The sequence below is a fragment of the Spinacia oleracea genome, chromosome 4 (assembly GCF_020520425.1).
Source record: "Spinacia oleracea cultivar Varoflay chromosome 4, BTI_SOV_V1, whole genome shotgun sequence".
Classification (NCBI taxonomy): Eukaryota; Viridiplantae; Streptophyta; class Magnoliopsida; order Caryophyllales; family Amaranthaceae; genus Spinacia; species Spinacia oleracea.
In genome coordinates, this window is record NC_079490.1 from 46900223 (window position 1) to 46926637 (window position 26415).

Genomic DNA, 26415 nt, shown 5'->3' on the forward strand with positions numbered 1-26415 from the left:
GGGCAAAAGATGATTATGGTTGTAATGGATGCAATTAATGCTAATTAATCCAACAGTTACGTAACCAATACAAATTCTCGTAAGAAGCACTTAACCAAAACAACTCGGTACTAAAAAGAATAGGTAAGGCCCAGAAAATCCACCCCATGCCCGCGCATCGCATTCCCTTCCCAAGAACCCAAGTACCGTGGCCAGAGGCCCGAGCCCGACCCTATCGGCTAGGCGGCGCGCGCGTGTGTGCTATGTGTACATTCATACCATCTCTCACTGTCATGTATAAGAGTATAACAAACCTCCTACTTTACAAACCCAAAAGGAATTTATCTACCAATATGGGACAAGTACCACAACACACGTTTTCCACTCTTTTCTTGCTTTTCTCAATAGAACTTTTAACAATATATAGCTCTTTAATATTTTGTGATAGCATTGCACCTGAAGTCGTGTTAGTGACTGGCATGTATAAGCACAGAGGTGTGCCATGCCATGGTGGAGATAAGACATGCGGGTTGCTCAGATATTCTTTGATTTTATTGAAAGCCATTTGGCACTATTCATCTCACTCGGCTTTATCCTCTTTCTTTAGATTGAAGATAAGCTCACAAGTCATAGTATGTTTAGAAATGAACCTACTAATGTATTATAGCTTCCCTAGGAAGCCTCAAATCTATTTTTCAGATTTTGGTGGAGGCATTTCATTAATCGCTTTGTTCATTTATGGATCAATTTCTATACGCCGTTGTGAGAGGGTCAAAAAATAGGACGGACGTACTTTTCCAAAGAAAGTGGTTGGAACGAGTTTCCCCTCGGGATGTGGCAATCATATTATGTAAACGGAACTAACTGTGGGCGTTAGCCTCTTTTTACTAGTCTTTAGGAGTCATCATTCAGTTTTACAACTACATTGAATAAAACTGACAAAACCTGGTTATCGTTATATCCTTGGAGTGCAAACATATTTGACTCACAACGACCATAGGTTCCCTTGTGATCTCTGTTGTGGAGATCGCTCAACATACATCCAACGGAGGAAAGATTGAGAGTTCGGGGGACATTTACTAACACGGGGAAAGCCCAACATTAGCCCACGCAGCGGTCCTTACTAGTTCAATGTCACGACGAAAGGGACATGCTTCAGACTACATTACTAATCTGAGTTGATTTTAATACACAAATATTAACTAAACAATCGTCAAATAGTGATTTAGGTTAATTCAAGGTGCCTAATAATAATCAGATTTGTCCAAGAATATCTTGTTAGGCGTGATTAATATAACAGATTAAGTGAACAGATTAACAAAGGTGGTGAAAGCGATAAAAGGAGATTTCAGGTTACAGTATAGCATAGGCTATACTACAGTTATCGGGAAAAATTACCACTACCTTAGGAGAACCTCCCTTTAGATTTAGAACAACCTTTATACTGACTTTCAAATCCCTATCCTCCTTTAATTCCGGCAGAAGTTCCTCTTAGATTCCTTGGTTTTAGCTTATGAACTAGGTATGACTTTGGTACTAATTGGGATTGTTTGAATACTTGTACGGACATAGTTCTTCTTAATAAGATTTAATATGTCAGAACTATTACGAATACGGGACGGGACTTCAATAGAGATTTAGTATACTAGAAAGGGAATAGAGAATTCAGAATATTAGAGGAGTGAGACTAAATTGATGATGATAATCGGGGTGCAGAAGGGCTGTATTTATAGTGTAGGTTGTCGAAATAAGATAGACATTTGAAGAGTTCGAGTTTTGGTGAACATCAAACGGATGCGCTAGAATAAAGTGGCGCATGCCACTGTAGCGCCAGTAATTTCTAGCACAAACCAGATAGAATTTCAAGGAGTTTGAGTTTCAGTGAGAATCGAATAGCAGAGCCGGAAAAAATTTGTGATGGCCTTGTGTAGACACCTAAATCGTGTCTCCCCATTGGGATGATGATGATACCATCATCCTAGCTAGGTGGTTGGAACAACTCCGTGCGGAAGTCCCAATTGCTAAAACATATTCCAAAATTCAAGAGCCAAAGTCCAATTCCCGAGACTGTTCCCCTTACGAAACTCGGTACAAAATACGATTTCCAAAATTCAATTTCAAAATCCAAGTACAATGTCCCCCAATGGGCCACTCCATTGGTTTTACAAGGCGTTTTCCAGTCGAAGTGACACTAAGCAATCCAAATTCGGGCGCCGACTCACAAAACTGAGCAAGCCGGGCCTCACCCCGTAAAACCGAATTCGAAAAACCGAAACGGCTAGTTTTTAGTGGAAAATTTCCTTAACCACCAAGAAATCCAAGGTGCCAAAAAAACAGTACAATTCGTACAAGGTACACCCACCACAAGCCAAACGCAAGGACGACATCTTTCGTCCTTGCTTGGCGCCTTCTGTGCCACGTTAGCGACGCCAGGCGCCGACCTGGCGCTGGGCGCAGCTGTCACCAGGCGCATAGCCTCACATTTTCCTATTTAAACCCCTAATTTCTAGCATCTGAAGGCAGCAATTCACAACCAGAACGTCATAATTCTTAAATTGCCTCTCAAAATCCAAAATACAAACTCTTCAAAAATCCCTTACAAATCTCAAACTTCTAAGCAATTGGCAGCTCCAAGAGGAATTCTAGCCTAAACCTAACTAGGTATTTCCAAATCCCTATCCTAATCTACCATGTTTCTATAATTTCTCTTTCAAAATGATTAGTAAAGTTGGCACTTTTACTCTTAAAAGTGTCACTTACAACAATCACATACTTTAACAAAATCAATACTTTCCATGATACAAATACAAAGTTTCAAGATTCAATGATGTTTAAGGTTGTTTGTAATCACTTCCTTAAACTAGAATCATTTTCAAAACATGGAGTAATCAAAGCTGAGGCCTTTTTAATGTTTAAAGGTCTAATATTTGAGATTCAAGACTCCATTTTTCAATATACAAGTTCAAGTTTTCAAATTTCAAGATTCAATGATGTTTAAGGTTATTTGTAATCACTTCCTTAAACTAGAATAATTTCAATACATGGAGCATATCAAAGATGAAACCTTTTTAACATTAAAAGATCTAGTCTTTTAGGTTCATGACTCCTTATTTCAATATACAAGTTCAAAGTTCAAAGATTCAATATTTCAAGTTCACTTTCTATGTCCAAAATCTACGACACTTTGGGTTGAGCAACTTGACCTAAAGTTGAGGTTTTTAGACATGAATCCGTGTCGGACACACTTATTCTTAAGAAGTCGTTTGGCGTTCGGATCTCAAATTCAATAGTACAATTTCAATATCGCACCTTTCAATTACGTACTTCAGTATTGCAATTTCAATAATGCCTTTAAATATTTCCCCTTTTAATGTCGCACTTTCTATTTATGCAACTTTACTTGCCTAGTCCTTCTAGGCAATGTGGTTTCCCACCTAGTCCTTTTCTAGGTGGTGTATTTTACTAATTACGTACTTATTTTCTATTGTGATGTTGCTTTACTTGTTTATTGTTTTCATCACCTTACATGCTAAATACAACAAAATGCAAAGTTACACCATGCTTAACAAAGATATTTTCTTGGACAAACCGATCTTAGGTTCCCTTAAATACTTTAAAGCAAAGTGGTCATGATACAAAAGTAGAAATTCTTTGTGCAAGTTCTAAACCCAAACCCACATAGTGTCATGACTAGGGTATTTTCGAAAATGTTTTATGCCATGAATTCGAATATAATTTCTAAGGTTCACAGAATAAGCATCTCGTTCCCTTGCCCGGATCTCACTCATCCATTTCTAAGATTCGATGCCTTATCCGATATAGAATCAATTTTGGTCGTTCCAAACGGGACCCTTGAAATTTTTTGGTGGCGACTCCTTCGGAATATAAAAACATACAAATGTTACAAAAAGCCTTCCATAGGGGAAATACAAACTTGTCTAAGACGGAAGAAAAACCCCCCTACAATTCTGGTGACTCCGCTGGGGAGTTCCTGATTTTGATTTCGATAATACGAGCGTGCTTTGAGCAACAAGCCACGACCTTGCTTAAGTTCTGGATGCCAGCTCTGGCGCCAGGCGCAGACCCCTGCGCCAAACGCCACTACCTGCATCAAGCATAGTGGCTTACAGTGGCTCATTTCCCATGCTGCTCAAGTTTTCGAGTGGGAGTCAGTTTTGTTTTTGAATTTTGAAGGACACTCCCAAAACTTGAGAACGAATGTCGAAAAACGAGCCTTTCAAATACAATATTCGACTGCGATTTTCAATTTTCAATTTCTAGGCATTTCATGCATATTTTGAAAACCATATTTGTGCAAAATGAATTTCTACCTTGCCCAATACGGATGTGTTCTACATTCGGGCTAGCTCCGGGGGTAACGAAATGGTGATTCTCCATACGGTTCCTGACCAACGCGTGTGACCATTTCCGCGCCTACCGAAACTTGGCATTTGCTTGACATTCCCGATGTCAAGTATGGAGGTCGTCTGCCGACACACACGTCCCTTAGGTGGATGTGCAAGTTGTTGCCGGATCCGCCTCTTAGTCAAGTACCCTTTTGACACCCAAAGCCGACCACTTGCATCATACAAAACTTAGACCCACCTTAGGTTGAGAACTTTGCATGTCGCATTTCATATTCATGTTAGTGTGACAACGTGCTATTTGTGCATTGTGTGGGCGTCTTTGCACGCGTGAATGACTAACCTAGATTTCTAGCTTTGCCAAAACCATTAGCCTCCAACTAGGAAACCAAACCCTTAGGAGCATCATTAAAACCTCATGCATCCGAAATCGCCGATTTAAGGTCTTTTAGAAGTGCCACTCCATTTGATTCAAAAACCCTTAAACACGCCTCACGCACAAATTCCAAATTCAAATTCAATCCAACGGCGTCATAATGCCGGATTTTCTAGTCCAAATTCCAAATTCAAATTCAATCCAACGGCATCATAATGCTGGATTTTCTAGTCCAAATTCTAAATTCCAAATTCAAATTCAATGCAACGGCATCATAATGCCGGATTTTTTAGTCCAAATTCTAAATTCCAAATTCAAATTCAATCCAACGGTGTCATAATGCCGGATTTTCTAGTCAAAATTTCAAATTCCAAATTCAAATTCAATCCAACGGCGTCATAATGCCGGACTTCCTAGTCCAAATTCCAAGTTTCAAATTCAAAATTCAATCCAACGGCGTTATAATGCCGGATTTTCTAGTCCAAACATTCCGATTACATATTCAAAACCTCAATATCAAATTCCTAAATCCAATTCCCCATTCGATCATTCAAACCTCAAAACATCAAGTTCAAATGTCAAAGCTTATGATGGCAAAATGCCGACTTTTCAATTCCATCTTTCGAACCTCAAGTTCAAACAACCAATTCCGATCCCAAACTTCAAATTCTAATATCCAAACTCATGCCGGCATAATGCCGACTTCTCAATTCAACCTTTCAAACTTCAAGATTGAATTCCTAAATTCAATTTTCAAATTTCAAGTCCTATACTCAAAAGTTTCTAATTCCAAATCCATGATGGCGAAATGCCGGATTTTCCCATTCCATACAAATTCAAAATCCTATGACCAAACACCTCAAGATTCCAAGTCCACGGCGGCATAATGCCGGACTTTCAACTTTCAAATTCCTATTCAAATCCCCTTTTTAAAAGTCAAAAGTTCCAAATCCAATGTCTCAAATCCGTGGCGGCGTAATGCCGGATTTTTCAAGTCCACATTTTCAAATTCAAGGCCTCATGTCCTATTCGAGATACATCTTTTCCACTTCCAAGTTCAAATTCCGAATCAAATTTCAAAATTCATTGTCAAACTATAAAAACTCTTGCCTTCCATTTCTCTCAAATACAAAATTCAAAAACACTTCCATCGGGTTGAAACTCCCCTAAAATAATACAAATTCGATCCCCCAAAACAAAATTCTATCGGGTTGAAACTCCCCTAAAATAATACAAATTCAATACATTTCCAATGGTTTGAAATTCCCTCGAAATATTCCAAACTCCAACGGGTTGAAACTTCCCTAAAATACTCCAAACTCTACTTTGGGTTGAAAATCCCTTGAAATAATACAAAATCCAATTGCAAAATTCTTCAAATGGGTTGAAAATCCCTAGAAATAATACAAAATCCAACGGGTTGAAATTCCCTTGAAGCATTCCAAATCCATCGGGTTGAAATTCCCCCTAAAATATTCCAAGTTCCATGGGTTGAAAATCCCCTGAAATATTCCAAGTTCCATTGACGGGTTGAAAATCCCTTGAAATAATCCAAGCCTTCTCTAAATTCTATCGGGTTGAAAATACCCTGAAATAATACAAATCCAAATTCGAAAATATTTCCAATGGGTTGAAAATCCCTAGAAATAATACAAAATCCAATGGGTTGAAATTCCCCTAAAATAATCCAAAGCCTATCGGGTTGAAATTCCCCTGAAATATTTCATGCCCTATGTTGGGTCAAAACTCCCCTCATGATATACGAAATTCAATGGGTCGAAATCCCCTTTCAATATTCCAAGTTCTAGTACAAAGAGAGAGCCTCCACAAAAGAATGAAGCACCTTTCAAAATATTTCCAACGGGTCACAAATCCCGAATACAAATACAAAATTCAAAATCCCGAATCTTCGGAGTAGCGCTTAGAGTCAAGTCTAGGTCTCATTCATTGCATGTATATCATATCATGTGTCGGGAAGTCCAAGTTCTAAAATCATGTCATGTGTCTAACTAGGAGTCCAAAGATCTTGTGGGTTCGCCGAAGAGGAGAAAGGTTGAGAAGAACTCCATCAGCCCTAGCCTCCCTTATAGCTGGCATTGAGTGAGTAGCCAACTCACCTTCTACAAATCAAGCTTCTAGTCCTTTTCAAGAAACAGTTCAAACGGCCACCGTCGATCAAATCACCCAGCTAATGGCCGTTGTAGCTAGCCAGCCTCAACACCAACCTGGAGAACGTAAGCAACCATTTGGGTATTGTGGAACAGGCCGCACCCACCGATGACCTAACCAAAAAGATCGAAACTCTGGTTAACAAGGTTACCAATCAAGAAAACTACTTCGATACCTCAATGGAGGACAATCTCAAGGGAAGGGCAAACTTGCCAGACAAATTCTTTGCCAATGATATCCCGAAATTCAAGTCAACTGACAATCTCAAATATCACCTCAAGAACTTCAGAGCTATAATGGCCATTAAGGGGGTCGAACCTGAGCTGTACCCCGTGGTATTCCCCATGTCCCTAGAACCAGTCTGCCAGAAGTGGTATTACTCACTCAAGGAGCATCAAACCAGTACTTGGGAAGCGGTTGCTCAAGCATTTATGGAGCAGTATCAGCCCAACGTTCAACTTCAAACTACTCTGCGAGAACTGGAGGTTCTCACGCAAGGGCCTCAAGAAGGTTTCACTAATTATCTCAACCAGTGGAGAGAAATGGCATCCCAAATGGTGACTCGACCCTCCGAGAGAGAATTAGTCATGATTTTAACAGCTAGGCTCTTCCCAAGGTACAATACTCATTTGAAGTACCTAGGCCTGGAAAGTTTCAACAGAACATATGACATCGGAGTCGATATAGAGGACGATCTGATGAAAGCACCAGTAGCACCCACTCCACAAGATGAAAAGTGGAAAGGTAAGAAAACTGAAGCAACACATAAGGTCCACGAAGTTAACGCCCTAGAAGCTCCCAAAGGTCCAAAGCCAAGCAACTTCAAGAACAACAGCAATCAACGCAATTTCCAAAACAGGCCTCAAAGGGTCTTTACCAACCTCGGTATGTCCTATAGTGACGCCTTTTATCGGTATGTCCTATAGTGAAGTCATCACGCCTATCGGTCCTACACCAGACCCGCCAGTCGACAAAAGGTCCAAAGGCTGGGACCCTACAGCATATTGCAAGTTCCATCAGGGGAACGGGCATGACATTGAAAACTTCTTTAAGCTCAAGCATCTAATCCAGAATATGGTCGATAACAAGACTTTGCCCCTACCTCCAGGAGCCAAGCAGTCTCCCTCGGTACAAGACATCTCCTATGATTGTGAAGATGAAGAGGAGGATTTTCCATGCAATTTAATCTCTACAATGTACAAGTCAGGCTACGAAATGATGGTTCCAAGCTTCTACCATCTCATTCCACATGCTCAAAACTGGGTGACTCCCGAACCTAGGGTAACCACCGACATTCAAGAAAACATTTGTCCCCTTGCCACCCCGAAGGCTTTGGGATTCTCCGATTACGATCTAATGCTAACTACCCACCAGACCATCAAGTTCCAGGGCATTGCATACAAAATCCTGGGGGTCCTCGATCTAGTCTTTTCATTTGAGACATACTACAACAATGCTGAATTTCTGGTCATCGACGTGCCTGCCGACTTCGATCTACTATTTGGAGAACCTTGGTTCGAAGAGTTATTGGACGGTCCTGCCTGTCTCACACTCAAGGGTTCATGAAACTTCTATCAAGAAAACACCGGCCTTGCGCCAAGAGAGGAATGAATGTGTCCAAGAATAATACAACAGGTGGAATACCTCTACTCGAGTGATCTACCCTAAGCTGCCAGAAGGGAAGATGGTGAGAATATTTCTCCTAGGCCTCAATACTTCATGCAAGAGCCGCTTCGCTGCATTTCCCTACAGCACCTGGAGTCAAGTCTGGCATCAAATCTTACAGATCTATGGATGTGGCCTTCCTGATGATGATGATGGTGATGAAGACGTTTGGGAGTACCCTGAGAACTATCTTTATGATTAGTGTCTTAAGTCCAAGTCTAGAGTTTGTCTTTCAATTTTTGAGTCTAGCGATGAGTCTAAGAGTCTAGGGCTAGAGTCTTGCATCAATCAAGAGCTTCTAAAGGCCGAACTTCAAGTTAAAGTTGTCGATGTAATGATTGCTAATTTCAATAATTGCAAAACACATTCCTAATCCAAACAACTTTGCTTCACAAGAAACTAACCTTGAAATACTAAAAGCTATTAAAAATCATGAAAAAAGGACGCCCATAATTGAGGAAACAGAAAAAGTAAACCTTTCTAACAACAGTGACCCAAAACTAGTTCAGATTGGTTTGACTCTATCTCAAACATAGCAGGATGATCTTATCAAGCTACTTTCAGAGTACATAGACGTCTTCGTATGGTCCTATCATGATATGCCAAGGGTTATCCAAGCATCGGTCAGCATAAAATTGCCCTCATCCCAGGTTCAAAGCCCATCAAGTAGAAACTCCGTCACATGAAACCGGATGTTTCCCTCAAAATTCAAGAAGAAGTCTCTAAGCAGCTAGAGGTCGGGTTTATTCGAGAAGCCAAATATCCGGAATGGATTGCAAATGTCGTCCCGGTTCCAAAAAAAGACGGAAAAGTACGAATGTGTATTGATTACAGAGAGCTTAACAGGGCTAGCCCTAAAGACGGTTTTCCATTGCCTCACATCGACATCCTAGTCGACAACACCGCAAATCATGCCTTACTCTCTTTTATGGACGGGTATCAGGCTACAATCAGATTCCCGTGGCAGAGGAAGATATGGAGAAAACAACCTTCGTCACTCAGTGGGGTAAGTATTGCTACACAGTTATGTCGTTCGGACTGAAGAACGCGGGGGCTACGTATCAAAGAACAGCCACAACCATTATGAGCGACATGATTCACAGAGAAATTGAGGTATATGTCGATGACATGATTGTCGAATCCAAAGAGCGACATGAGCATACCGCAGTACTTCGAAAATTCTTCAATAGGCTCAGACAATACAATATGAGGCTCAATCCTCAAAAATGTGCATTCGGGGTAACGTCAAGGAAGTTACTCGGGTATGTCATCCGTTCTCGGGGCATCGAGGCTGATCCTTCAAAAATCAAGGCCATTCTAGAGATGAAACGTTCACCAGCAAATGAGAAAGAATTTCGAGGGTTCCTTGGCAAATTACAATACATCAGTAGGTTCATTTCAAAGCTCACTATGATCTGTGAACCGGTATTTCGAAAGCTCCGCAAGAGAGAACCCAAGACCTAGGACGAAGACTGTCATCATGCGTTTGACACTATCAAAGATTACCTTTTGAACCCGCCAGTGTTAAAGCTGGCAATACCAGGGATTCCCCTCAGGCTTTACCTTACAACAACAGATTCACCAGTAGGGGCCATGCTTGCCCAGGAGATTGATGGCAAAGAGAATGTCGTATACTACATAAGCAAAAAGCTGATCGAGTATGAAACCCAATATACTCAACTCAAAAGGCTCAGTATCGCCTTGGTTTGGGCCACAAAGAAACTACGGCACTACATGCTCTCCCATACAGTGTACGTAATTAGCAAAGCGGATCCTCTCAAGTACCTATTTGAAAAACCAACTCTCAACGGACGGTTGTCCAGATGGTTGGTCATGTTAGCAGAATTCGATCTCAAGTACACCCCTCAAAAATCTATCAAGGGTTCAACAGTCTCAGACTTCCTAGCCGACTGTCCCATCGAGGCAGAAGAGGAGGATTATGACTTACCCGATGAGCAAATTCTAATGAAAGCGATGATAGTTGGTCGCTACACTTTGAAGGGTGCCTCAAATGAGAGCGGATGTGGTGTTGGAGTGATCCTAGTAGTCACGGACGGTACTCACATTCCTATGTCAGCAAAACTGTAATTCAACGTCACAAACAATGCGGCAGAATATGAATCATGCATTATGGGCCTGGAAGTCGCCTTAGCATTGGGTGTCCAGAAACTTCGAGTGTACGGGAATTCCTCCCTAATCATCAATCAAATTTCCAGCAAATGGAAAGTAAGGAGCGAAAGCTTAGCCCCGTACCAATCCTATCTTGAAAAGATATCTAAGCAAGTAGAAGAGCTTCGCTACACATACCTCCCAAGAAAGGAGAATCAATTCTCCGACGCACTGGCAAAGCTGGCATCAATGATCAACATTCCAAATGGCAAGGCTGAAATGCCTCTTACAATTGAAACGCGTCAAGAAGCATCATATGTCCATGCTATTGACGACGTCGAGTCTGACAGAGATGAGCCTTGGTTTACAGACATTCAAAGGCATTTGCAAAACTCTGAATATCCCCCGCACTTTTCAAGCAAGAGTCAAAGGGCTTTACGCCTACAATCAGCCAATTTCGTCATAGAAGGCGGCGTTTTATACAAGAGGTCACCTAGCGACCCCAATCTCCGATGTGTTGATTGTAACACCCTAATAATTCCTTGCTTTTATAAAACTATATTCCAACTTAAAATAAAGGAATTACTAAAGTATTACCGCTACCGTGATAACGGTTAAGGCTATTACCAAAATTACGCAGCGGAATTTAATGATAACTAACTTTCAAACCAACATAAATAATTATTTGGGCCTCCTACAAGTTGGAACCATAACGGCCCAAAACCAAAGTATTGAAAATCCAACAAACTCAAACATGATTAAAGTATAATTCAAACCACGAAGGCAATACGAGATTAAAATATTAAAATAGTTTCCAAAGCACAAAATAATGCAACTCTCAACCATCCCAAGCTACATGATTTAGATCATACTTTGTTCTACCAACCTGCTATATTAAATCTACTCCCCAACAATGCAAGTGCAATGATGGATCATCATAGGGTCATTAAGGCAAAGGCCATGACCAAGAGACACAAAGCACGTAGTCAACAAAAGCTCAGTACTTACAAGACTAGAGTGAAAGAAAATTATAAACATGCATCACTCGCTAAAATATTAATCCACATGCAAAAGCCATTAAATAAATAACAAACAAATCATGAATACAAGACAAGGCTCTTGACTAGTTCACAATTTAATTAGAATAAGCTTCGAACGGGCCAAAAGAAGTTTCCACAAAAGGAAGGGTGTTTGGAGCCCACCAAACACCATGATAAATAATATAGTGAATATCGGACCATACCGAGTGTCGGGCCATACCGACGGAATTCCAGCGCATAAATTAAATGAAACAACATCTTGTATCATTAGTAGGAGATCGAGTTTTCCGGCAAGTCTCCCCTGATTTTTCATACTCGAGGTATATACGTTCCAAGAGTTTTGAAGCTTGTTCTGGTTGCACTTTACGTTTATTAATATTTTATTAATAGTGAACTCGAGATTCAAACAAACATACATACATAAATTCAATAAAAGACAACCAAAACAATCTCATTTTAATCCTTTAGGACTTGTGATCAATAAATCAAGACGTAGTGAAATTACTACCAAGTTCCTTCTCACAAAAGGTGAGATTCCATATCATGCCTGTTAACATGAGGGTTGTGCCCTAGCACGACAAATCCTAATTCATTTCATATAAAAATATTCCCAAACTGAACCCTACATGTGCGGTGGTTTACGTGAGAGAACCCTTCACATGTGGTAAAATCAATAGTACAACGAGGTACGAATAATTGGCTCAAAAGTATGCTAGACATCTCGTACAATAGCATAACAATAAATAATTCATCCCTTGCATGTGAAACAAACCATATATACATGCATAAATATTGAACAACATGATTGACAATGAAACCTATACTCACAATAGTCAACATGCTTGTTCAATCAACAAATCAATAATTCCAATAATAATAAATTACATGATTGTCCACCAAATCAAATATGAATTCACCAAGTTCACGTAATATAATTCACATCAATAAATAATCATGTAATGTCCCTTGACAAATAATGTGGTCGCCTTAGACTTTGACGTACCTTGAATATCTAGGTGTAGGGGCCACTTTGCGAACACGATCACTCACTTAGAAATCACCTCCTATCATCAAAATAATGAAACCTTAATTATTTCCATGTTCATTAAATTTCCAGCAACTTTTATGAAATATAAAACCTTGACTATAATTAGATTTTAATAGTTCTTTAATAAATTAATCGTCTCAATTTGCAAAACTACACCCTAGTATGAAAACATAATTTTTCCACCCTTAAAATGAATACAAATCGACACTTTAAACCTTTTTATAAATCAGAAAATATAATTGATTATCATAATTAAATCAATCACCTAATTATGCTAATCAATTGACCCTTTAGGTCTAGGTTAAAACCCTAACCTTAATTCTCCAATAAAATCAATTTAACGCCATTAAAAATCAAGTCTTTATTAAATAATTGAATCTGAAACTTCATACTTTAATAATTAAAATACGTCTCAAGAATCAAAACATGAAAAACATCACAATACGGTGTTCACAACCGTTTCTCAGCATTTTAATTATTCAAAACAATAATAATAATATAATTTGAAATACGGAATTGAAATAGAATAGGTAAGGAAGAAGAAAATTATACCAATCCGGCCTATAGCACGGAACAATCACGAATTGAATGTGATTGGGCGAAAAATTGAACGAACGAACAAGAACAAGACACACACACACACACACACACGATGCCTGTTTGCGCGCGCGGATGAAGGGCGAAGACAGCAGCAGGGCGCGCAACAGCAGCGCGGCACGAGGGGACGAGTGCGCGGGCTGGGCAAGCAAGAGAGTGAGGGGTGTGCGCGGGTGGCTGGGCGAGAGGGGCAGCGGCACAGCAGCGCGCAACAGCACGGGCGTGCTGCACTGCGCGAGGGCGAGAGGAGCGACGAGGGTGTGGGCAGGGAGTGCGGTGCACGAAGGCACGTCACGAGCAGCAGCGACGAGCAAGGCACGACGAGCAGCGCTGCTCGGTCGTGTGCGAGTGATGGGAGCCGGGCACAAGGGAGGGGAGAGAGAGAGAGGAGTGTTGGACAGGTAAAGGAGGAAGGGTTTAATGAAAAATAAGGGAATCATTTAATGAGGGGAGTCCTATTTATAGGCTCCCAAATCCCTAGTGGGCTAGACTTAGGAATTTGATATTGGGCTTAGCAATTAAATGATTGGGCTAGCTTTAGTGTTTAGAATTAAATTTTTTTGATTGGCCTCGTTTACTAAAACGAGTTAGACTTTTATTTAAAAACTCAAACCTTTAAAATTATTTGCGACTCCATTAAATTTCCCTACTCGAAATTAAATTCGTTTCATAATTAATTAAAATAATAAATATTCTAATTAATTAAAATACATTTAAATAATATTTAAATGCGAAATAAATTCAAAAATCTTAAAATGCTTTATAAATATAATAAAATATATTCATAATTATTATAGAAATACGAGGTATTACATTGATAAACACGAAGCCCAAAGAGTCATGGACACCGTGCATGCTGGAGTTTGTGGTACCCACATGAATGGGAAGATTTTGGCCCTCAAAGTCATCAGGGCTCGATATTACTGGACCACCCTAGAACGGGATTGTCACTTCTATGTCAAGAAATGTCCTACCAGCCAAAAGTGTGCGAATCTGAAGCACATTGCCCCATCCTTGCTATATTCTCAGTCATCACCATGGCCATTCGCAGGTTGGGGTATCGACGTCATCGGCAAAATCACTCCAACAGGCACCGGAGGTCATGAATTCATACTAGACGCCATTGGCTATTTCACTAAGTGGGTCGAAGCCAAGTCATTCTAAGTGTTGGGTTCCAAGCAAGTGGCCCAGTTCATACAAGAAAACATCATATGCAGATACGGAGTTCCTCATGAGTTCATCAGTGACCAGGGAACCCATTTTCAAGGGGAGTGTGAAGATCTATTCACCGAGTACAAAATTCAAGATCACCGTTCTTCGCCTTACCGCCCGCAAACTAATGGGCAGTCGAAGCAGCCAACAAGAATGTCAAAACCATCATCATGAAAATGACAACCAATTACAAAGACTGGCCCCAGAAGCTGCACTTTGCATTGTGGGGGTATCGAACTTCAATCCGCACTTCAACCGGTGCAACCCCATTTTCATTGGTCTATGGAATGGAAGCAGTACAACCTATCGAGCAGGAGATACCTTCTCTAAGGATAGTCCTCGAAAGCAAAATCCCAGAAGCTGCATGGGTACAAGCAGGATATGATGACCTAATCATGCTCGATGAGCGTCGGCTTCAAGCCGCTCACCATGTACAAGTCTATCAACTCCGAGTGGCCAGACATTTCAACAAGAGGGTTAGAACCCGAAACATCAAAGAAGGCGAGCTTGTCCTGAAAGCCTTTCGCAAAAGCGTCATGGACCCAACGGGAAAATTCAAACCCAACTGGGCAGGACCATACATTGTCAAGAAAATCCTCTACAGGGGAGCAGTCGAATTAACAGATGTCGATGGGACAGAGTTTCGCTCCCTGACAAACCTCGATCAGCTCAAGAAGTTCTATGTCTAATTTCCATATTCAAAATTCAAAGTCAAAGTCAAAAAGTTCTGTATGTTAGGACTACGTTCGGCCTGCTTCCTTAACGGGACACGTAGGCAACCTCACTCCGAGGCCCGACCACTTTAATACAAAAAAATTCAAAATTTCCTCAATTAAGGGCATCCTAAAAATCAAATCAAAATTCAAATAATTGTTGTTGTTGTCTTTATTCCAAATGTGCAATTTTAAAAGCAAAGCATGTTCAAGCGGAATTTAACACAATAACCTTTTTATTTGGCTCTACAGCCTCAATTAAAAGCTAATTCAAATACAAGGTTGGAATCAAGTGAAGCAAAGTTCAAAGCCTTTTCACTTCCACTAAACAAACTTCCACTAAACATAATTCCGAATTAAACACACTCCTAAACACAATTATTGCTAATACAACTTCAAACACATTTAGCCTACGAAGATCTAGGGTCTGGCGACTATGCTCTTGAGTCTTGGCACCTTGAGTACTATCCCCTGGCTCTTCGTTCAATCAATCATCAATCTTCCCGTTGCCCAAGCAGCGGGAGAAGGAACTTACTAGTCTTCCAAGACGGGAGGATGACGAACCTCCTTTGGACTCAGAACAGTCAAGCACCGGACGTGCCACACTCCCATCACCTTCCTCATAATCAGTTGATGCAGGATGTCTAGCTCTAGAACCTCGGACTCTCGCTGGCCCGGAGAGAGAAATGTCCCTTTGGATTGGGCCTTTCATCCATACAATATACCCCACAGACAGAGTAGCAGGCTCAGGCGGGTACTGAATATTCAAGAATGGTTTGGCGACCCAATACCGCCTCCAAACTTCAAGTCGAATAGCATTCAGTGCAACAGGTTTCGGATGCTCCTCGGCACAGTCCGGGATTTCTTGTTTCAAGCCGTATTATCTCAACACTCGAGCAGGAGAGTAGAAGACTAGCATTGTGAGGCTAGGCACCCTCAAAGCAGTAGAGCCAGGTGCATGCCTCATAGAAGTAATTCCCCACCAAGGAACTAACCACCTGATACAAGATTCAACCCCCGAGAGTGCACAACGCCACTCATCCAATGAAAGCCGACCGTACCCCATGGGCCGCACAGTGAACCCTTTTCTATTATAGCTTTCCATGTTCTCCGGTGGTGCCACCGGCATGAGTCTCTCCATAAGCCAGACCTTGGGGAGAATACATGAAAAAGCAAATCAAAATTCAACATTCAAAATACAAGTACAACTTCAATATACAAAAAAAGCTTCAGATCCTTACTTGGAGTAATACCAGACTTCCCGACGGCAAAGAAGAGGGGTCCGATTTCAGCATGTCAAGGCCCATTAATGTTTCGCCAATCACAAGCAGCATTGGGTCCCGGCCACTAGCAAACTGCTCCACAATCTCTATTAGGGAGGCATCGTCATTGCCAAACCCCTGTTTCGAAAAGAGGAAGCGAGAAAAGATACAAAAACTCAAGGCCCTCAAGCGGAAAACCTTAGGGACATCAAGCTCAGCAAAGTAAGTAGCAAGGAGGGACAAATCCACCCCTCGGCCATATACAACAGCACTCAAAAGTGGGGGCTACAAGCCCAAATACCTTTCAAAGCCCAAGAAAAAGTGTTCCTGATAGGGTGGCTTTCCGTCGTTGAATAGAAATACACCTCACCAAACAAAATTTATAAAACCGCTAGACTAACCGGCTATATGAACTATAGCAGCAAGTATAGGGATCGTCCCATAGAAACGGTGGTTATCGAGTTTAGATGTCAAGCTAGTTCAGACAAGAATTTAGTTTGAATTATCACTAAGAAACTAAAACTAACAATTATGCGAAGTTGAATCAAGAAAAGGAAACGTTAGGGAGTTGGGGATAGGCTAGGGAAATCGGGGGAAATGAACTAAACTATCTAGTAATGACGATCATGCAACGACTTGGCAAATGGCAAATAGCATCAAATGACGTGCTCGCCACCTCTCGGATGGAGCATGCGAAGCAACCTAGCCTAAGGAATAGCTTTCGCCTAATCCTAGACTAAACTACTTGCATATAATAGGCACAACTATTTGCTAACACAAGATAGGCTCACAATCTCTTGCCAAACCTAACCTATGCTTCCAATTAAATCTAATCGAATAGCATTTGCAACTACCACTCAATTAAGCATGGATATCCTATCACAAAATCATATTTAATCACATTAATCAATCAACAATCAATCATCAATTTCCCCTAATTAAGCCCCTAGATTCTCCCCTTTCTCTAACCTAATTCTACTCACTAATCATTCTAAGAATCAAGAAATCCATTAATTCTAGACTAGCAAGCATTAGAAAGAGAGAATCAAAGAGTATAACAACTAATTGAACAATCAACTAGAGAATTAAGAATCAAAGTAACTAAAGTAAACACAAGAAGAATTCAAGAATTAAAGAAATTCAAGAGCAATCAACAATCACAACAAAAGCAAGAAGTAAGAAATTGAATTGAATTGCAAGAAATTAGAAGAAGAGTTTATGAAAATACAACTTGATGCTTCAATGGAGGAGAGTTTCTTTCTCTAGAAATTGCTGAAAATCTATTTTGGGATTCTAAAATGTTAAACTAAAATTCTACATAAATAAAATAAAAGAAAAATCTATTTATAAGTTTCCCCAAAAAGAAGCTGAAATTCGAAAATATGCAGCCCGCGCAACCATTCGGTCGCACATACCCTCTGTGCGACCGAACATAAGGAACCCATTCGAGCAAACATTAAGCAATGTGCAAGCAAACGCAGCGAAGAACAATTCCTTCGTCATGTGCGACCGAACGAAAAACCATGTTCGGTCGAATGGTGTTTTCTTGGCTCATGTCTCCATTGCAGTTTGATTCGGTCGAACAGAAAGACCTGTGTGGGCGCACAACTTTTGTGCGGTCGAACAGAAAGACCTGTGCGGTCGTTTACCAATTTTGGGGCATTCTGCCTCCAAAAATCCATTTTGTGCGACCAAACAAGAAGGGACGTTCAGTCGCACAACACTACATATTCCTTGATGCCATAAACCCTCCTCTGTTCGGGCGCACAAATCACCACTCGATCGCACAAGCTCTGTTTTGGCTCAATTCTACTTGTTTTCCATCACTTTTCATCATAATCACCTATAGAGCACAAGATGGAAAGAAAATTATAAAATCACACAAAAAGCTATAAAAACTATAAAAAAAAGCATAACAAACTAACATGAAATCCTATCCTAGGAGCGACATAAATGACGCTCATCAAACTCCCCCAAGCTAAGCATTTGCTATTCTCTAGCAAACTAAACTCAATTAGGGAAGAATGAGCAACTACACAAATTCCAAAAATCTACAAAAACAAAATATAGCAAATCTAATCAAGGCAAGACCTAAAGAGAAATAAACCAAGAAAAGAAAGAGAAAAGAAAAGAAAAATAAAAGAAAGAGAAAAGAAAAGAAAAGAAAAGAAAGCAAAATTAAACTACAAAATCCAAGATAGGGCCTTTATTATGGAACGAGTATAAAAGAACACTAATATTACCAATCAAATAAATGAGTACACGCTAACTAATGTCCTAAATCAAGTGAAAGATTCAAGCGTCAAGCAAAGCGAACTAAGGGAAAGCACTAATCAATTTCCCTTCAACCGAGCATACCACGTCAAATCTCTAGATCCTTTCCACCCTTGAGAATATCCTCTCGAGACACCCCGAAGGCGCCGGAGAAAACAAGATAGGCTACCCGAAGTCTTAGCATGACAATCCCATTCCATAAACTTGACCAAATCCTCCCTCCACCGACAATGACTCAACTCAAAAGGGTCAAGAGGACTTTTTAGGGTGTAACGTAGGCTAGGGGTAAGGTGTGGAACAAATTTGGTAATTGGGTGCTCATACCTAAAGTGAAGCGCAATGATAGAACTCAACTCAAGCAAATCGAACCAAAAATAAACTCATACCACTTATTTGGGGTACCCCCAAGCTTATTCAACAACTATTCTAAACTACAACTCTTTTTTCACTTTTTCTTGATTTGATTTTCTCTTTTTTTTTTTCAATTGAAACTTTTCTCATGCCTTGTTTTTCTCAATTTTTGGCTTTTTCAAAACTTCACTCTCTTTTTTTTTGCTTTTGCATCATTTTATTCACTATATACAACATACTTCCCAAACTTTGCCACTCATACCAATAACAATCATTCCTCAACTTTGCATATTCATTCAAAACCAACAAGCATCATAACACAAAGCTTCACTATCACTTCTAAGGGTGAAAATAAAACAACGGCTATTAGGCTTGTAGTGTGTTCATAAGAAATGAAGGGGAAAGGCTCAAATGGCTAGCAAGGGGGCAAATGCAAACAAAAATATATGAAAAATAGAAAATAAAGTCCTAAACTAAAAAAAAGAAAAATAGTCACCGAAAGAAATGCCTCTATCGTCCCCTAAAGTAGTTCGGTCGCGGTCTCGGGATGGAAATAGTCAAATTCGGGAGATAAGAAAGTCAATGCCAAGGATCCATGCCACTCAATATATGTATATGTGTTTAGGCTATTTTGAACATGAACCTCATATGGGAGCAAATACCACTCTCTCCGATTTCAAGTCACTAGAGAGATCGACACCATCTTACCACAAGCCAAGGGTTCAAGACGCATGCTACCCAAAGTTCTAACCAAATTTCTTAACACCTAAATCATAGATTCGACCCAAGACATTAAAAACCGTGTAAACATCTACCAATTAGGAATAAAAGCATTCTAGTCTACAAGTTCCAATTTTATTTGCCCAAATCAAGAATATTGCCTAAGAAAACCTAGAAAAATTTGCCTTGACAAAAGGAAAGGAAAAAAAAAGAAAAAGGAAGAAAATAAGAAAAACACACCAAAAAGGAAAACAAAACAAACAAACAAAACAAACGAAAAGAAAAGAAACTAAAATCAAACAAATCAAACTAAAAACAAGAAACTAATATATACAAGTGCACATAATGGTATGGTTTCCAAGACATGAGCATCACAAATAGGCAACTACACAACAAAACTCCCCCCAAGCTAGAATTAGGCCATGTCCTCAAGGCCTAAAACTAAGCAAGGAGGGGCACAGATACCCATCCAACCAAATGCCCTATATGCAAGATGCCCGTCCCAAATAATGCATGTGAGATAGAAGGATATTACCGAATATGTCGTGGGAGAAAGTCCCGCAAAGAACCGTTAAAAACCGAACCAAACTCACCAAAATATCGACGAACAAGGCATTGGTGGAAAGCATGAACTCACATCAATAAAACCGTACCACAAGGAACACTAAAAAACAATCAAGAAAAAAGTTAGTAGACAAGGCCAAATGGCCAAAACAAACTCAAAACAAGCAAAATCTCATCATCATATATACAACCACACTAAGTGGCAAGAAGAACAACGAAACCAACCATCATCAAAGGGTCCTCATAGCAAACCCCCACTCCGCATTTCTCCCCCAAGCTAATCACAAGCATACCATCACATCAAGATGGGGGAGAAATGGAGTGAACCCTAAGAAGAAGGGCCCGGGGCATGCCCTTTACCCTTCGCATCATGAATACTCCAATATTCATCCCGCTCAAGACGATGAGCACGAGTCGCGTCGTCGGTGAACGGGGTGAAATTGTAGGTGGGGTCCACATCGGGACCCGAAGGGTTGGTTAGGGCGGCCAACCATATTCGGGCTGAAAGGGGGTAGTTGCCATGGGGTGGCTCTGCTCGGGGACCATCCCAACCACCCATATAACCAAAAATTTCAGAAAATCCAAAAATAATATGAACATGGTGAAATTGGAATGAAATATTAGAATTAAGGGAAAGAAATCATTACCACAAGCAAAGGAAGTGGTCTAGGATCGATCCCAAGTAGCCTCTAGAGTTCCAATTCACCACACACACAAGTATGACAAAGTTCACAAAAACCCTAGAAATTGGGGGTTTTTGCAAAAATCTGAAAATTTGGGGATTTGAGGGGTTGGGATGAATGAGATTGTGTGAATTTGATGTATGGGAAGTGAAATTTGTGAAGGGAATTGAATGAAATTGATGAGGAGTAGTAGTATGAAGTGAGAGAAGAAAGCAAAGAAGTTGAGAGTGTGAGAGGAGTGTCGAGTGAATGAAGAAATGGGGAGTTTTGCGATTTTTTGAATAAAAGAGGATTCAGAATAAGCCCCGCCTGGCTGTGCGACCGAACGAAAAAAGATGTTCGATCGCACAGACCTGTGCGATCGAACATATAGTTCTATGCGATCGTTTACCAAAAAATGGGCATTCTGCCTCCCAAAATCAGTTTTGTGCGATCAAACGAAAAAGGACGTTCGGTCGCACAAAACATGATTTTGCAAGAATCTTTGAAACTTCACTAGGAAAAGAAAATAAAGCTAATTAAATGGAAAATTAATGCATAAAATGAAACAAAAACAAAAACTAGGGGTTAGACGACCGGGATGCCTCCCGGGTAGCGCTCGTTTAACGTTATTAGCTTGACGAATCCCCCCAAAGCTCATGGGGGGACAAGAGAGGAAATGAATACACGGGTTGCCTCCCGGTAGCGCTCGTTTAACGTCATTAGCTTGACGGACCCCCCAAAAGTCAAGGGGGGTCGAACACAAACAACCTTGGGTCATCGCTAGTCAATAAACCTTTCTTGGCCTCCTTGGACACAAACAACTTACCCAAACCACCACTTAAGAGTGGGGAGCAAACCAAGTCTTCCTAAGCGTAGGATTGCCTTTCTTAGACTTCTTGCTCATACACCTCTTACCATTACATGCCGGAGTGAGTGACCCCACATCATCAAGATCCATCCCGAATGTGTCGGGAATGGTGATGACATCATCATAGGAATCACCTAGCACAAAGGAGCTCTCGTGCATATCCTTCTTCACCTTCCTTTCAATCTCAAAATCACACTTAAGAACACAAGGGTTGTTAGAAGCATTAGCACAAGAATGATTGTCCTCAACACAAGCAAGAGTGTCAATTTTCATACAACTCTTCATCTTAGAGCAACAATGTTCATCAATTGCAAGCTTGAAACTAGCCTTGGCGTCTCCCGCCTTCAAAGTGATAAGGCCACCTTGAACATCGATGAGAGCACCCACCATAGCCAAGAATGGCCTCCCTAAAATAATAGGGGTATGGGCGTCTTCATCGATATCCAAGACAATAAAGTCCACAAGAAAAGTCAACTTCCCTATCACAAGGGGAACATCATCAACTCTACCCAATGGAAACATAACCGAGCGATCGGCTAGTTGCAAGGACATAGGGGTAGGGGTGAGATCACCAAGACTAAGTTTCTTATAGATTTTGAACGGCAAAATACTTACACTTGCCCCCAAGTCACATAGAGCGTTGTCAAACCTAAGCTCTTGGATGATACAAGGAATCGAGAAGCTCCCGGGATCCTTGAGCTTTGGGGGGAAAGGGCTTGAAATCAAAGCACTACAATGCTCCCTTAGGTGCACGGTTTCATTAGTGACACAAGTCCTTTTGCCGCTCAAAATGTCTCTCATGAACCGAGAATAATGTGGCATTTGCTTGAGCGCCTCGGTGAAAGACAATGACACATATAGCTTGCTAATGGTTTCCCAAAACTTATGGAATTTATCATCAAGATTTTCACCGGCAAATCTTTGAGGGTAGGGGGGAGGAGGAATTGGGAGAGGAGGAAGAGTAGTCTCCTTCGACTTATCACCATCACTCAAGTTGTCGACATGAGACTCCTCTTTCGCCTTATCATAGTCCGGAGACTCATTCCCCGTAGAATCCTTACCCCTAGAGCAAGATGCATCAACTAGCCTAGCATCATCATCTAGAGTCATCCCACTTTGAGTCACAACCGAGTACATTCGTTTAGGTACTTGACCTTGGGGTGGGAGACTAGTATGCACTTGTTGCTCTTTAATGGTGCTAGCTAGTTGTGCAAGTTGGGTCTCAATCATCTTCAAGTGAGTGTTGGATTGCTTGAATCCATCCTCAAGCTCGACATTCTTCTTCGCTTGCGCCCCCACAAACGACTCCATCAGAGCCTCAAGATTAGACTTGAGAGGCGGGAGTGGTGGAGGTGCATTGCCATAACCACTAAGGTTTGATTGATATTGGTTGCCAAAGGTCCTCGGTCCATCGAATCCGGGAGGTGTAAATTGAGACACACCATATGGACCTCCCGAGTTAAAAGGATAACCCCCACTAGAGGCACCCCTAAATTGCCCATAAGAGTAGTTATAACCCCCTCCACCTTGATGGTTGAGATTATAACTACCTTGATTGTATTAGCTTTGATTGCAAACCTTGAGGTTGACCATAGGGCGCTTGGCCTTGATAGCCTTGTGCTCTATAGCCACCTCGGTTTTGGCTATCATAACCACTTCCTTGGCCATAGCCTTGGTGGGAACCATACATAGGGGGCCCTCTAGGTTGCCTAGCAAAATTTTGATTGTTGGGGTTATCGTTTCTAGACCTCTCATTCAAGGCATGAGCATACTCCATATCAAAGTCACAATCATAGGAAGGGCCATAACCCACAAAAGACACATTATGAACCAAGGGGCATGCATTGGGGAAGTGACCAAAATCTTGGCAATTATCACAAAAAGAAGTGCCCGGAGGCATTGTGTCATAGGAACTAACCTTGCTCTTCCCCTTAGTGAGAAGAGTGGCCGAAGGTGATGGAATTGTAGATGGTGATGGTGGTTGGCTTGTTGCTCTTCCCGCAAATGGAGATGGTGGTTGGCTTGGCGTGCTTTCAAGTTTCTCCAACCTCGAGCTAAGCTTCTCAATGATCTTACCTTGCTCCATAGAATATACCGATCCTTTACCATCATTATTCCTTCCCTTGCCATCATAGTCCCTTGCACCAACATGCCAAGCTTGATAATTTTGGACCACGTCCTCAATTATCTCTTCAATTTTATCCTCGGTTTTGTTCATGATGGGGCCTCCCACGCCCGCATCTACACTTGTCTTTGAACTTGGGCTCAACCCCAAGTAGAAGGTTTGAAGTAACAACCACTTAGGGATCCCATGGTGAGGGCATTCCCTTTGGTACTCCTTAAAACGATCCCAAGCTTCAAAAAGTGACTCGTCTCGCCTTTCCTCAAAGGATTGAATTTTGTGGCGATATTCCGTCGTCTTCCCATGCGAGTAAAACTTGCTCAAGAAAGCACTAGTCACCTCGTTCCAAGTGCGAAGTGAGTTGGGCTTGACCTCCTTGTCAAGCCAATCACTAGCTCGCCCAAGTAGTGAGAAACGAAACAAGGTCAACCTCACGTACTCCGATGTAACACCATTGTGCTTGATTGTGTCACAATAGTGCTCGAATTGTTTGAGGTGTTCGTGAGGTGACTCGTTGCTCTTCCCACAAAAGGGGTGGCTTTGGACCAAGTTGATCAAGGCGGGCTTGATCTCAAAGTTGTTGGCACTTGTTGTGGGGGCTTGAATACCGCATGTTGCTTCAAATGCCCCCAGTATTCCCAAGTTCTTAACCGAGAGCGCCATATTCTCAAAAGCTTCCTCACTCACTTGTTGTTCCTTACCAACACTCAACGATTCGAATCTGTTATGGCTTGATGAGCTAGATCGAACACGCCTTAGTCTCCTAAGTGTCCTCTCCAATTCAAGGTCATGAGGATGGAGGATCCTTTGACGAGCACGCCCCCTAACAAGCATAAAAACTCAAGAAAACCGTGAGCAATGCCAAGGAAAAGAATGCTAAGAAAAGTTGCAATGTTTTTGTATTTTCTAATGATGAACTAGTCTCAACTAAGTCAACAACAACGACCGTCCCCGGCAACGGCGCTATTTTGGTAGGGTGGCTTTCCGTCGTTGAATAGAAATACACCTCACCAAACAAAATTTATAAAACCGCCAGACTAACCGGCTATATGAACTATAGCGGCAAGTATAGGGATCCTCCCATAGAAACGGTGGTTATCGAGTTTAGATGTCAAGCTAGTTCGGACAAGAATTTGGTTTGAATTATCACTAAGAAACTAAAACTAACAATTATGCGAAGTTGAATCAAGAAAAGGAAACGTTAGGGAGTTGGGGATAGGCTAGGGAAATCGGGGGAAGTGAACTAAACTATCAAGCAATGACGATCATGCAACGACTTGGCAAATAGGCAAAAAGCATCAAATGACGTGCTCGCCACCTCTCGGATGGAGCACGCGAAGCAACTTAGCCTAAGGAAGAGCTTTCGCATAATCCTAGACTAAACTACTTGCATATAATAGGCACAACTATTTGCTAACACAAGATAGGCTCACAATCTCTTGCCAAACCTAACCTATGCTTCCAATTGAATCTAATCGAATAGGATTTGCAACTACCACTCAATTAAGCATGGATATCCTATCACCAAATCATATTTAATCACATTAATCAATCAACAATCAATCATCAATTTCCCCTAATTAAGCCCCTAGATTCTCCCCTTTCCCTAACCTATTTCTACTCACTAATCATTCTAAGAATCAAGAAATCCATTAATTCTAGACTAGCAAGCATGAAATTGAAATATTAGAAAGAGAGAATCAAAGAGTAGAACAACTAATTAAACAATCAACTAGAGAATTAAGAATCAAAGTAACTAAAGTAAACACAAGAAGAATTCAAGAATTAAAGAAATGCAAGAGCAATCAACAATCACAACAAAAGCAAGAAGTAAGAAATTGAATTGAATTGCAAGAAATTAGAAGAAGAGTTTAAGAAATTACAACTTGATGCTTCAATGGAGGAGAGTTTCTCTCCCTAGAAATTGCTAAAAATCTATTTTGGGGTTCTAAAATGTTAAACTAAAATTCTACAGAAATAAAATAAAAGAAATATCTATTTATAAGTTTCCCCAAATAGAAGCTGAAATTCGAAAATATGCAGCCCGCGCAATCATTCGGTCGCACATACCCTCTGTGCGACCGAACATAAGAAACCCATTCGAGCAAACATTAAGCCCTGTGCGAGCAAACGCAGCGAAGAACAATTCCTTCGTCATGTGCGACCGAACGAAAAACCCTATTCGGTCGAATGGTGTTTTCTTGGCTCATGTCTCCTTTGCAGTTTGATTCGGTCGAACAGAAAGACCTTTGTGGGCGCACAACTTTTGTGCGGTCGAACAGAAAGAGATGTGCGGTCCTTTACCAATTTTGGGGCA

General features: G+C 41.0%; 1 pseudogene; it reads left to right on the forward strand.

Moving 5' to 3' along the window:
- The first annotated feature begins 24282 nt into the window (after positions 1–24282).
- On the forward strand, positions 24283–24383 carry LOC130460413 (uncharacterized; annotated as a pseudogene).
- The last annotated feature ends 2032 nt before the right edge of the window (positions 24384–26415 follow it).